A 14,364-nucleotide genomic window follows, 5' to 3' on the forward strand; every position below is an offset into this window, starting at 1 on the left:
GTATTGACTGTAACATATATACGTAGAAGGGAAGATTGCAGTAGTAGTAGTAGTAACGCCTCGCTGCACAAGATTTTCTATTCCTTCTCACCTTTATCCTGTCCACCTCATTAATGCAGGAGTCAAACAGTATCTTCACTCTTTCATCCTTTCACTGGTACATTCAACAACACTACTACCTGTTTCTGTTTTCCTCCCTTCTGTGACATGATTAGAAGTGTTTCAGGAAGATTATCAATACATCTCTGCAACTAAATAAGGTTACTTCTTATGGCTTTTTTTTTCAGAATAGGAAGTCGAGTGGGCTGTCTTTTAATTTTCATCTTTAATCAGTCCCATTAACTAATAAAAAAAAGTATTGGTGGTAATAGTATTAGTAGCAGGAGCAGCAGGAGCAACAGGAGCAGCAGTAGTAGCTTGGCAGGGAATATAGGAAGAACAGGGGAGTAGACAGGTAGGTGTAAGATGCGTGGGAAGGAAACACGTGATAAGCAAGAGCAGGGAAGGGAAAGTTAGTGAAGAAGGGGGAGAATTTCAAAGAGAAGATAATGAAGACGCGTGTACAGTACGGGAGGGAAGTGATGAGAAAGGAGGAGGAGGAGTTTGTGAGGATATGAGACAAGTGATAACAAGGTATGTGTGAGAAGGGAGAATGATGTAAGGAATAGAAAGAAAGAGTGAAAAAGAAGAAAAGAGAACAAAAGGAGAGTAAAGAGGAATGCAAGGATTACGAGAGAGAGAGAGAGAGAGAGAGAGAGAGAGAGAGAGAGAGAGAGAGAGAGAGAGAGAGAGAGAGAGAGAGAGAGAGAGAGAGAGACTGAAGGAAGCAAAGTAAAAGGGATAGTAGTCAACTGTGAATAAATAAAAATATAAAAAAAATTTAAAAAAAATACATGAAAAAAAAATAAAATAAAACTGCGAGACAAAAGGGGAAGAAAATAGTTTAGGGGACGGAATACATGTGAAGCGGGATAGGAGAGGAGGGGAAAGGAAGGGAAGGGTTGAGCAAAACAGGAGAGAGAGAGAGAGAGAGAGAGAGAGAGAGAGAGAGAGAGAGAGAGAGAGAGAGAGAGAGAGAGAGAGAGAGAGAACGTAGGTGTGTGAATCGAATTACTCCGTGCTGAAAGGGACGGAAAAAAAAAAAAAAGATATCATAAGGGAAGGATGCTCAGAGGATGTTTTTGAGTGGAAGCATGAAAACTGAAGCAGAGATCAATAGATACCCAGTGTGGCAATAAGGAACACAAAGGAAAATAGAAAGCTGTGTTGTTTTTGCCTGATATTGAAGGGGAAGAGAAGGAGAGAGACAGAATAATGGGTGTAATAAGAAAGTACATTACGAGCTTAACTACCTCGTTCGCCCGTCCGTCCCGCCTTCCGCTGAGCTTCTCCAAGACTCTTTCATCCCCGCGACAAAATGGAAAAAGTTGCCGCTGCTTCGACTCCTGACGGCGAAGCTGCGAACCTCTTAGTATAAAAGTTAGAATCCTTCCCTCGAGCCGAAGTTGAGATGTGTGGTACCGTTTTGACGCTTGGAAGCATCCTCTCTCTCTCTCTCTCTCTCTCTCTCTCTCTCTCTCTCTCTCTCTCTCTCTCTCTCTCTCTCTCTCTCTCTCTCTCTCTCTCTCTCTCTCTCTCTCTTTAATATTTTTCTCTTTTAATGTTTTGTTTTCTTTTTGTGTTCCCTTTGTTTTTTCTCGGTCTTTCTTTCTTTTCTTCTTTTGTTTCCGACCTCGCAGTTTTTCTTTTTTTTTAACAGATTTTTTTTACTACTTCACCATATTCCGTCGTTTTCTTTCTTTTTTTCTTTTTCTTTTTATCTTTTTTTCTCCTTACTTTCTTCTGTTGCTCTTTTAATTCCTTTTGCATCTCCTCCTTGCCCTTTTCCTCTTTCTGGCCCTCCTCCTCCTTCTCCTCCTCGTCTTACACCTCCTCCTCCTCCTCCTACTCCTCCTCCTCCTCCTCCTCCGTCCGAAAACCTATCACACGAAATTCTTTGAACTTAGAGCCTGCAGCACGCCGAGCAACACTGGTATGCCAATTAAAGCCCAGTAATAGAACACCAACTCCGGCACATTTTTTTCGTCCCTTCTCTCAGATGCTGCTGTCACTGGAGAGCGAGACTTGTGGGGCTGGGAAATGCTGGAAACGATTTTACTCTCTTTTGAAAATAATTTCGCTTTAGTTATTTCAAGAAAAGAGGCAGGAGCGAAGTAGTTGCTGTTTTTTTTTTTTTTTTTTTCATGTAAGATTGTTTTTGCCACCTAATGTATGGAAAAAAGAAAATGGCCTGGATAAGATGATGCAGGAAAAGAAATATAGTTTTTTTTTATTGAAGTTAAGAGGAAATGCTTTTTTTTTTTTTTGGGGGGGGGGACTTTGTTGTTACGCAGCTAACCTAATTTGTGTATCCAGACTTTACTTATCCTGACTAACTTATCCTAACGTACTACCTAACCTAACTTATTCAAATATAACCCAACCCTACCTACCCAACCTAACTTATCCCAACATAACCTAACATAGTACAAAATTACCTTATTTAGTACATTTTTTCTTGTTACTTCTCTTCCCTTTTTTTCATCAGGTTCCCATTTTCTGTTCGTTTTCTGCTGTATGGGTTGAGAAAGTGTAGAGAAGCGTCTTTTCTCTCTGTGTGCCCTACTTTCATTGTGACAGTACAGATTTAAACAACGTGTCTGTATATTAGGGAGGTGTGTTTGTTGGAGGCTTTTGTAAACTTTCTCCTGGCTCTTTTGTCCTTTTTCCTCCTCCTCCTCCTCCTTGAGACGTCCTTTACATAATATTCTTTTTTATTTCTTCCTTTCCCAGCATGATTCCACACACACACACACACACACACACACACACACACACACACACACACACACACACACACACACACACACACACACACACACACACACGGTGTTTCTGCCTCTCTGGGTTTAACTTGATTTTCCGAATTTGGTCGCAGCAGGACAACGAGGTTTCGGTCACAAGTTACACCCGAAGCCGCCTTGGGAGAAGCTTTTCTTGGGGTGCGCTGCGAGGTTTTCAGTCTCTCTCTCTCTCTCTCTCTCTCTCTCTCTCTCTCTCTCTCTCTCTCTCTCTCTCTCTCTCTCTCTCTCTCTCTCTCGTAATAAGTCACACACAACAGAATTTGTGGGGTTCATTACGTTTCTTCTTCTTCTTCTTCTTCTTCTTATTATTATTATTATTATTATTATTATTATTATTATTATTATTATTATTATTATCATTATTATTTAAAAAACGGCAAAGTTAAACCAGTGTGTGCTGGCGGGCTTTTTTTGTTGGAAGCATGTGACCAGCTTTACTTTGCTGATAAGTGTACCGTGCATACGTAGTTAGGTGGTCCACGAGACTCCTTTTCCACCAGGGGCCGCCGTGACTAACGACGTGGATGACGTGTGTATGAATGGGTGGTGCCTTGCCTGGGCCATCCCGTACGTGATTGCCGGCCTGGTATACATATAGAGATAGTTGAAAGAAAACGTTTAAAAACACTATTCCTTGCATTGGTGTTGTGTATAAGTTTTATATCATACTGAGAAATTGTCTAATAGAAATACCTCACTTATTTTTTTTTATTTTTTTTTTTTATGGCATGTATATTATGTACTCCATAAGCTTTTTATTGCCTGGTGAGAATATAGTTAATTGCTACTAGGGTTTATTAGTGGTTATTGGCATTTTTTATGAGCTATTATTTAACTTTATAGCATGTCTTTATTACATTTATGTTTTTCTGAGCCATTCTCATGCGCGTAAAATGAAACTGCCTTACCATTAAAGAAATGTTGCTTTGTAAAAAAAAAATTGTAAACATACTGTCATCAGCAGTATTCGTTTGCATCAGTAGTGTTACCCACAAAATCTAGTATAGATATTTTGACTGCAATAAATTTTAAAATATGTACCTACAAGCCCCTTCACTGCTAAACCGTCTTTCCTTCATCCACTTTTACAAATTTCGGACATATTTGTACTGTTCTCGGTGTTGCCACCACTGTTTCAGGGAGTGAAAGATGACGGTTTAAGAATCTTTTTTCATCGCTGATGCTACCACTTGTTTTATATCTTTCCACCCACTTCCTGTTGAGGTCCTCTGATGATGTAGATGATAGAATTGATTATCGTGTAGGTGGGTTCTAAATATATGCAAATAAAGGACCCACACAAACACTGATCACCTTCTGAACTTTAATGATGACAAAGTGACACACGTAAGAATTATCAGTACACAAATAATCTTAAGAGCTAAGACTGATAACTGCTCGAGTGATGAACTTTGATACGACTTGAATGACTGATGCTCTCGCTTGAATCTCTACAACCTCTTCAACCTGAATCTGTATAATGTACGATTCAGCACTGTTTATGCAGAAATGTTGCCTCGAGATTAGAAGGAAACTGACCAGTAATGAAGTTGAAAAGATAGCCAATCTTAGACCTAAATCTAAGCAACTGGGCCAATCACAGATCATCTTATTTTAGCCAATGACAGAATTTTGGCAGCGGTGAACTTCAGAAGAGCGTGACACGGAGACGGAAATATTAACATGGGTATATGTGATTATCCAGGGAGGAAGGGAAAGGAATGTGTCTGTACAGGTGTTCTGTCGAGGGACACTTGGCGAGGGGTGAGTGAGGTGTTGATCCGAGTGATATTCCCCTGAGATGCAATACGTAGCAGAAAAGATAGCATAGACTCAACCACGTGGAAACATGCTGAACATGAAATGAATATACATATGCGTACTAATAATTGTTATGATTGATACATTACTCCGGCCTCTTAAAAAGTTCCTTAACGTAAAAAAGACAAAAAACTAAACCTATTATTTATCTTTTATTCTACAGTGATCTCAGTTTTAACAAAGGGCGACCGTAGCACGAAAAAGATTTAAGTGGCTTCAGGAAAACAAAATATGTATAGAAACCACACGTCAAACTTCCGTGCGACACTTAATCGTAAGCCCGCAGCGATTGGCGTCGTCCCTTGAGGTGATTTAACTGAAGAACAGACAGGATCGTCGTAGTGTGACGTTCAATATTCACTTTCTTTGACAACACATCAAGTTTTGGATTACAGTCCTCCCTTCGGCGCCTTCCTGTACGTCAAGCTATCACTCTGTCAATAGTAATATTCCCTACTGCCCTGGTTACGTAGAGCAGACAACATATAATAGTAGCGTCCTCAAGGGTTCTCCGTACTCGCCTGTCAGGAGACTTGTTGTGGCCCGTGGAGAAAGAAACAGTATATGTGGCTTCGTTGAGTTTACTTTATGTAGGTACGTTTCAGCAGACTCAGGCTAACTCAGGAGTGTGCTTGACTCCAAATAGTAATGACTGTCTCTCTATTGCATACGTAATATAGGAACTTACGTCATTTTCTGTCTACTGATGGCGCCACATGACCCAGCCTTTGTGTTCCTTAAATCAATCAGTCATCCTTGTCTCCTAGAAAGTTGAGAATATAAGAAAATAAGTAGACTGCAAAGGAACAGCTGACTTAAGTACACAAGGTCCTCTAATAGCCAGTGAATTATAAAGAATCGGTACTTCGCCTTGCAGCACGTACAAATGAGGTAAAAGACAGTCATCCTTAAGATACCTTGGATGTTACGTTATCGTCTCCCGCGCTGTGGCTTCTTCTTCTTCTTCTTCTTCTTCTTCTTCTTCTTCTTCTTCTTCTTCTTCTTCTTCTTCTTCTTCTTCTTCTTCTTCTTCTTCTTCTTCTTCTTCTTCTTCTTCTTCTTCTTCTTCTTCTTCTTCTTCTTCTTCTTCTTCTTCTTCTTTCGATAGGTAATAAAGGGGGCCACCGCCAGCCAGCCACACACCTTCAAGATCATAATTGTACAAGAAATGATAAGTAAACAAATAATGATACTTCTCGCGTTACAATAGCAAGCGTTGCGACCCTCAGTGAACTCAGTCACCCAGTGAGCGCGGGAAGAGGAGTACTGACGGTTAAGACGAGCGATATTTGATTTTATTTAAACATTATATCCTCTTGTCTCATGAATTAGCATTTCTCTCTCTCTCTCTCTCTCTCTCTCTCTCTCTCTCTCTCTCTCTCTCTCTCTCTCTCTCTCTCTCTCTCTCTCATTGTGCCAAGCTACACTCACGAGTAAAATATACAATTATGTTCAACAATCAAATCATGATTATTCATCAGAGCGTTCTATGAATACAAATAGTTTTCCAAGTATTCGAATAGGAATGCAAATAGTTTGATTTATAATAACAATAACTCGAATACTAATACAAAATTTCCATCCCTGATAGAAAGAGTGACAGCGGTTTAATTATATATATTTTTTTCCATCCCACGCGAAGTATCGGGGGAGCACAGACCCCAGAAAATACTTAATGAATAAAAAGCATGAAATAAGACAACGACATTCAAGAACAAGTGTTAACCAAGGCAGTGCAACAATCCTTCATTCAAGAACCGCCAGAGTCCCCCACAATCTCATTACCGTCTCCTCTTAGTCATGAGTCCCATGATCTTAAAATCTGGTCACGTTTTTATGTAGATTGTCAACAGATCAGAAGACGTAAGATTGAGGAGAAAACGCCAAATCTACTGGAATAATAAGAAAGACTGTGGAAGGTTAACAGACTCTTGACCGTGACTGTACGAACTTGATTCCTTAACCTTTGGGCGTCTGAACTCATTTACTTTTAACGAGCTCAAGTGGAAGTTATTGCGTTGTCAAGAGTGTTTTAATGACTCTGTTGTTAGTTTAACGAGGTTTATGAGCCATCAATGGGGGAAAATACACGCAAGCTAATCATCCGTGTGGCCTTTGAAAGTAATCTTGATGAGAGAACAAAGCACTCAAGAATACCGGCCAGTTCTCATACCTACAAACTATCTTCACGGATCACATTATTTGTTTTTTGTTTCCTTTCACCGTGACCAATCCGCAGCCTCGCATCTTTCTCTCTATATCTTGCTGTCCCGCCTCACACCTTCCCCTGTTTGCTGTTGTTTACGTGAATCATCCTCACCCTTATCTTCGTCGTTGCTTCCGCTTGGCAGCACCGCCTCACCTAAGCACCTTCCCTCCCACGCCCTTATCACGCACCCTCCCTCCACCGCTAACTCAATGTTCGCTTTGTGCCGGACTCATGTTCCTCACCATTGTCATCTGAGCTGCCTTGCCTCTCTCAGCTTCAAGATCATCTCGCACACACGCGCCTCACACCAAAATCCTCTCACGAAGAACTCCTGCTGCTGCTCCCACACGTTACATCCTCTTATCAGACCCTTCATAACTCCAGCGTCTCTCCTTCCTTACACTATATTGATCCCCACCTTCCCTGCGCGTCACATCCTCCCGATTATCGTGCCCAGAAATACAAACCATTCTGCCTCTCCAGATGTCTCTGTATTTATTCATATCTCGTGGTTCTGTCCTTCAATATAGTGTTTTATGAGTATATCCTGTCCTGTTTTTCCTTCCTCATACACCCGAATAGAGCCTCCTTGCAACGTCTCAGTCATAAGTCCGTATTCAGAAAGACTTTCCCCTCTCACTATGATTATTTCCAAAGGCCACAGATTATTAGCCGATTCTCAACAAGCGTATTTCTCGTCTTGATAATGTAGAAATCTTGTTAGTCTGTCACCAGAACCCTGAAAACATCCGCAAAAATCTTTTAATGACAACAAGGTGACACACGTAAGAAGTATCAGTACACAAAATAATCTTGAGAGTTAAGACTGATGACTGCTCGAGTGATGAACTCTGATAAAAAAAATCCCTGTCACTTCAACTAGAGGAATTTCAAAGTACGTAGTTTGGGTGCGGGACGGAAGTGTTTCAGAATATGGTTCTTGGTCACCGTTACATCATCCGTGCGGAGTAAAATCAGTAATGTTCTCTCTCTCTCTCTCTCTCTCTCTCTCTCTCTCTCTCTCTCTCTCTCTCTCTCTCTCTCTCTCTCTCTCTCTCTCTCTCTCTCTCACTCTATGCTCATTTATTTAATTCCTTAAGTACTCTGCGCAGTTTTCCCATTACCACTGACAGTAAACCCACCCAAGCAGACACCAAGCATTCGCCTCCCTGGTTCATCGCAACAGTACACCGTCCGTGAAGAGTAAAATCAGTAATGCTCCTTTTTTTCCAGCGCTCAATCATTTAACCATTTCTACAGTTCTTTACACGTCTTGCCTCATACAACACGCAGTAAGCCAGCCAAGCAGACATCAAGCGCACTCCACGCCTTCCTAGTTCATCGCAGAGGGGGCCATCCATTTACTCACTCGTGCCACATCACTGTTATGGCTGTTCGCTGCCGCCATAACTTTCCCTAAGCACCACTTGCGTAGGTATAGTGCCCTTCCTGCTAACTGCGTCATATGCCCTCACAGCTGTCTTCCCTGAGTGCCTTGACTGTTTCAGGGTTATCCGTCATTTATACACACGCGTGAATTGCTTCATAAAGAGTGAGATGCGTTATATCAGGTATTTATCATTGTCATCGGAGCACTAAGACACTGTTAACTCTGTCATATACTTGTACGTAACACCTCAGCCATTTGAAGTGCTTTGATTTTTTATTTTTAAACTTATCTGTACACACGTGGATAGTTTGATTAAAAATAAATAAAAAAATAAATAAAAAAAGCAAAATACATTTTCTAGTGTCTGAGTGTATCTATTCAGACATCTTCAAAGACATTTATAAGACGTTAACAACATTTTTACTCAGCAATTTTCACATCCTTACACATGTGGACTGTGTAATAAAGAAAAAGATACATTTTTCAAATATCTACATAACATCCCCACTCAAACACCTGCAAGGTAATTATAAAACGCTACAAAATTTTAACTCAGAATCGAAGATGATTTGAATTTTTCTGTTTTCTGTCGCATCCATATACACGTAGATAGTTCAGTTAAGAAAAAAAAAAAAAAGATATATATATATATATATATATATATATATATATATATATATATATATATATATATATATATATATATATATATATATATATATATATATATATATATATATATATATATATATATATATATATATATATATATATATATATATATATATATATACAGTTTTCAAGTATTAGACGTTACCACTCAGACATCTACAAGGACATTATAAGACGATAGAAAAACTCTACTCGATATTTCATCGTTTTCTGTCTTATTCACACACTCATTATTACATAGTTTAATAAAATGAGAAAAAAAAAGGAAAAGCATTTTCAAACACCCACGTAACATCCCCACTTAAGCATTTCCAGGGACATTTATAAGACGCTAGAAAAAAATTTAAACCTTTCGTGTGTCGTAGAAAAGGGAAAGTGGTGAGGGGAAGGAAAGCAGCAAGTTTGACAGAAGCGGCGATGCACAGGAGCCTCGAGATATTGGCCAATGTGCGATCGGCCAAGTATTGGAATCCAGGCATCACGGCGGCACCCACAGGAAGTCCTTCGTCTCCCACATATGGCGCTGAGGTACCGTTTCCGGAGACGCGTCCAAAGTTAGGTCCGGAAGCCTTTAGGGAACTCTCTCTCTCTCTCTCTCTCTCTCTCTCTCTCTCTCTCTCTCTCTCTCTCTCTCTCTCTCTCTCTCTCTCTCTCTCTCTCTCTCTCTCTCTCTCTCTCTCTCTCTCTCTCTCTCTCTCAGTGTATGTGTTAAAGAGAGAGAGAGAGAGAGAGAGAGAGAGAGAGAGAGAGAGAGAGAGAGAGAGAGAGAGAGATGTAATAACGACGCGAGTAAGGAATTAAGGAAGGAAGGAAGGCACGGGAATATCACGTCGATCCTCGCTACTCCTGGGATAAAGTGAGGAGATGTAAGAGGGGGCGAGACTTTCCCTTCTCTCCTCCAGCGGACGATCGTATACCAGATTAATTTTCTCATTTCAGAGCAGCGAATGACCGATTGTACGGTGCTCCCATGCGCCATACCAGAACCCTGATGCACCTGTTATTTGATTACGTATGGAAGCAAAAAGGTGGAGACGTATGGAAAGGAGATGAATACTGCTTTTACTGATGGTTTTTAAGAGGGCTGGGATATCTCTTGTATTGAGTGTTATTGCCTTGGTGAGAACGTGCTGCCGCTGCTGTTACCGCTGCATAACATTACTGGGAAAGAGAGGTTGAAAGGTGCTAGTGTCAGTGGTATGTGTGCGCGAGTGAGTGTGTGTTTCTTCGTCTGTGTTCTTTTTTTTTTTTTCTCGTTTGGGAAGATGGGAGTGTGTTGGGAGTGTGAAGTGCGGCGTGAATGTGGGTGATTTATACGCGATGTTCTTGATGTGATGGGAGTGTGAAGTGTTAAAAGGTTCATTTGCGATGTTTTTAGTGATGTGGCGTTTTTTTTTTTTTTTTTTTATATATATTTATCTTTTGTATATTAGAACGGTCACAAGGGGCAAATAGATGGAAAAGGCCCGCTCGTGATGCTGCTCTCAGAAAAGAAATGGGCTGAAGATCCGAGAGAAAATGCATAGATGTCATGATGTTAGATACATGGTTGGTGTCCGATGCTTATCATGGTTTAGACGTTGAATGTTTGCTAGTTACCTTACGATCTTTGTGATGAATCGAAGGTTAAATGATAGATGTCTGATTTGTAATGTTTACGGATGTTATTTTATGAAGGTGTGAATGTTACTTAGAGAATTAGTTTATGATGTTAGACTGGCGCCTTACAACGTTTATGATGAGATGAATGTAGAATGTTAGATGGTTAGTTTGTGATGTTTATGATAGCGTCAAGTCAGTCAGATGTTTAACTAACGATGTGAACGAAGTGAATGAGAGATATTACATTATTTTCCATTCGATGTTTGTGGCGATTCGAATGTAAAATGTTAGGTTAGTGTACGATGCTAACTGATGTGAATGTGAAATGTTAGGTGACTGATGTACGACGCTGATGTTGATGTAGGATGGTAAATAAGTCAACAAACCCCGCGTCGTGTAATCCATGTCGCTGGTGATAAACTCGGCGGCTTTTAATTGTGAAAGGGTTTTAAATGACACACTTTTTATTTATTTATTTTTTTTTTTTTTAAGTTATCTGACTCTTTCGGGCCACAAAATATATATACAAAATAGAGAAGTGATGTGAATTTGAGTTTTAAAAGTTTTAATCATCAGCCCCACCTCTCTCTCTCTCTCTCTCTCTCTCTCTCTCTCTCTCTCTCTCTCTCTCTCTCTCTCTCTCTCTCTCTCTCTCTCTCTCTCTCTCTCTCTCTCTCTCTTAGTTACCGAGTTGTTTAGCGAGAACTAACAACAGCCTGATAAAATAAAAAATTTAAAAAAACAGGCGCGACTGAAAAATATATAAAAAAAAATATAAAAAAAAAAACAGTGGAGGGTGAGCTAAAAAAAAAATGAAAAAAAGGGAAAAGTCTTACATTAATAGATAGGACTGAAAAAAAAATAAATAAATAGTTAACAAAACAACACATTAGTGGCGGAAGTAAGTGAACAAATGCTATAAGAGAACTGGTGTCATTTATTCGGAACAACATCAACAACAACAATAACAACAACAACAACAACAACAAACACCTCGAAAGCTTGAATAAATATTGTCATCCGAGTATTACGCTAAGCTATTTTTTGTTGCCTTTTTCTTTTTCCATTTATTTTTTTTTTCCCGAATTCAAACCGCGAAAATTTTCAAAACATATATATATTTTTTTTTTCCACGTAGAAGTAAACAAGAGAAATATTCATAAAGTAAAAATTTAAACGAGAACCTTCATATTACCACTCTTTCTCTCTCTCTCTCTCTCTCTCTCTCTCTCTCTCTCTCTCTCTCTCTCTCTCTCTCTCTCTCTCTCTCTCTCTCTCTCTCTCTCTCTCTCTCTCTCTCTCTCTCTCTCTCTCTCTCTCTCTCTCCCCATCAGTTCTGAGTTTCCCACCAGCGGCTCATAAGGAACAACAACACTGCCTCAGGGTCCTCACAATGGTACTTCTCAACAACACTTCCCCTCCTCTTCCTCCTCCTCCTCCTCCTTCTTCTGAGTTCGTTTCTTATTTTCACTTCTTTCTCTCCTTCTCTACTTTCATCTCACTCAACTGTTATTTTTTCTCTCCTCCCTATTTCCTTTCCCCTACATTTTTACTGTCTTTGCTTTCTCTATTTTCTTATTCCTATCCTCCTCCTTCCCCCATTCCCCATTCCAATATTTTTCTTTTATCCTCATTCTCATCACCATTATTCTCTCCTTCCTGACTCTTTCTGCTACTCGTCTCTTTATACTCAGGACCCCCGCGCCTCGCCTGCAGCGTCTAAGGTTCTAGAAGTGTGTCAGCTACTCACGTAATACTAGAGAAAAGTGTTTGTCGAGGCACTATGCAAGACGTCCCCAGTGTCCTTTCCCTGCCCTTCCTCGCACTTTGGTAGTTTTTATCCCTCTTCTCTCTGTGTGTGTGTGTGTGTGTGTGTGTGTGTGTGTGTGTGTGTGTGTGTGTGTGTGTGTGTCATGGAAAATGATGTTTTTATCTTTTTTTTCTATTATTCTTTATTTAATCTTCTCGTTCGTTTAATAATATGTTGTTTCTTAAATATCAAGTGAACAGTGGCACCCTCGCTTTTCCATTCAGCAGACTGTTACTGAAAGATGAAGTGGTTTGTGACTGGTAGCGAGTCTTTGTACTGAAGATGGAAGGCGGCCGCAGCTATCCTGTAGTTATTTAATGTCTGTATCCAGTATCAGTATCTTGAACCTTGGAACTGAAGTGGAAATACTTAAGTATCTCATTGATCGTAAAGTTATGTTTTTCTTGTGTACCACGTGATCCACTTACACCTTGCCCTGTCTCCTGTCATGGTGCCTTCAAATCCTGACGCCATCATACTTTTTGATATCAGTTGTCTCTTACTTCCATGTGTATTTCATTAGACATGATGCACCACATTGATTGCAAAGGTTGGGGGCTTTCAGTATTATCTTGCGTAACTCTCCTCCGTGACCCGACAGCTCGTAACGCAGACAGGAGAGTGAGCCATGTTGGTGTTGCGCAGCGAAGCTTTATAAGAGTTACCCAAGTTTCGATACAATAGTACTTGAAATAAACACAGGTACCGGCAGCTTTCTTGTCAGATATGCTGCGCAGACTGACAGGGATGATCCAAATAAATAAGACAGAATAAGCACCCGTTAAGACTCCAAGTGGCTCACGGCTTGCTGTAACAATGGAAAGTGACCTTAAAAGAGAGGCTTAAATTCAAAGAAACCATGGTGTGCTGAGACAAATTCACCAACTGTCATGTGTTTGTGTGACTGAACTGAATATCAGCAAACGATTATGAGAGAGAGAGAGAGAGAGAGAGAGAGAGAGAGAGAGAGAGAGAGAGAGAGAGAGAGAGAGAGAGAGAGAGAGAGAGAGAGAGAGGGGGTGAGCAGACAGACAAATAGAAAATTTCACGTTCCACTCTTCTTAAACAGGGTTCCATGAAGTTAGATGTTCTTAATCGTCTCCTCCAATTCCTTTCTCTCAGGCAGACGCTAACTATTCATGGGCTTGTCCTCCCGCTCATGGCACACACTAGATTGTCTTCCAGACATTGAACGACACCCCTTGGTGTTACGATCGCTCACTACTACGGTTTCGTGGTGTGATGAACTTATTGTTTGTATATGGTTGCGACTAGTCTGGTAGTCGCTTGGAAACCAGAAACCTCAAAGTCGAATAGTTTGATGCCTTGAGGTGTGTTCCTGCCATTCGTATGTGGTAGCCATTTTTTTTAAAGTGTGGCTTCGCATTCTATAAGGGAGCTTACAAACTGGTCTCCTCTCTAGCGACGGATTTCTGAACCATTATTTGTTTGTTTATATTTCAGAACCGTTAACGATGGTTAATAATAAAGTAAAGCAGGTCGTGTATATTGACGAGGCTCCTTGACGCCCAGCACACCCGCGCCACCACAGGATTTCTAGGAAGAAGCACTGATATTGACATCACCCCATGGCTTAGCAATGCACACTACTGTGGTAACGTACGCTTGAAAATCCCCACCAATACACGTGGTGGTGCAAGTGTCCGAGTCTGTAAACCTCTGTTCTTGTTGCTCATAATCTGATCTCCTCAGCCTTGAAGGAGCCGTGAACTGGAGGCGCAGCAGGGTGTTTGATCAGCCTTGCGATTAGAGGAACTGAATTAACACTCCGGAGACATCGACGCTGGAGGAACAGATGAAGGTTTTACGAAGGTCGCGACACACAAGTAATATCAATTTGTTATCGCATCACAGACGAGAAGCACTACTGAGGAACACCAGAACACCAACGACACAGTATTTCGTCATGCAGCAGCATAATGGTGTGGAGGAATGA

General features: G+C 40.5%; 1 protein-coding gene across 1 annotated transcript in view; it reads left to right on the plus strand.

The window, feature by feature from the left end:
- Nucleotides 1-14,364, plus strand: part of LOC135101622 (tyrosine-protein kinase Dnt-like) — a 242,808-nt gene that overhangs the window by 181,921 nt on the left and 46,523 nt on the right.

The sequence above is a fragment of the Scylla paramamosain genome, chromosome 6, assembly GCF_035594125.1.
Source record: "Scylla paramamosain isolate STU-SP2022 chromosome 6, ASM3559412v1, whole genome shotgun sequence".
Taxonomy (NCBI): Eukaryota; Metazoa; Arthropoda; class Malacostraca; order Decapoda; family Portunidae; genus Scylla; species Scylla paramamosain.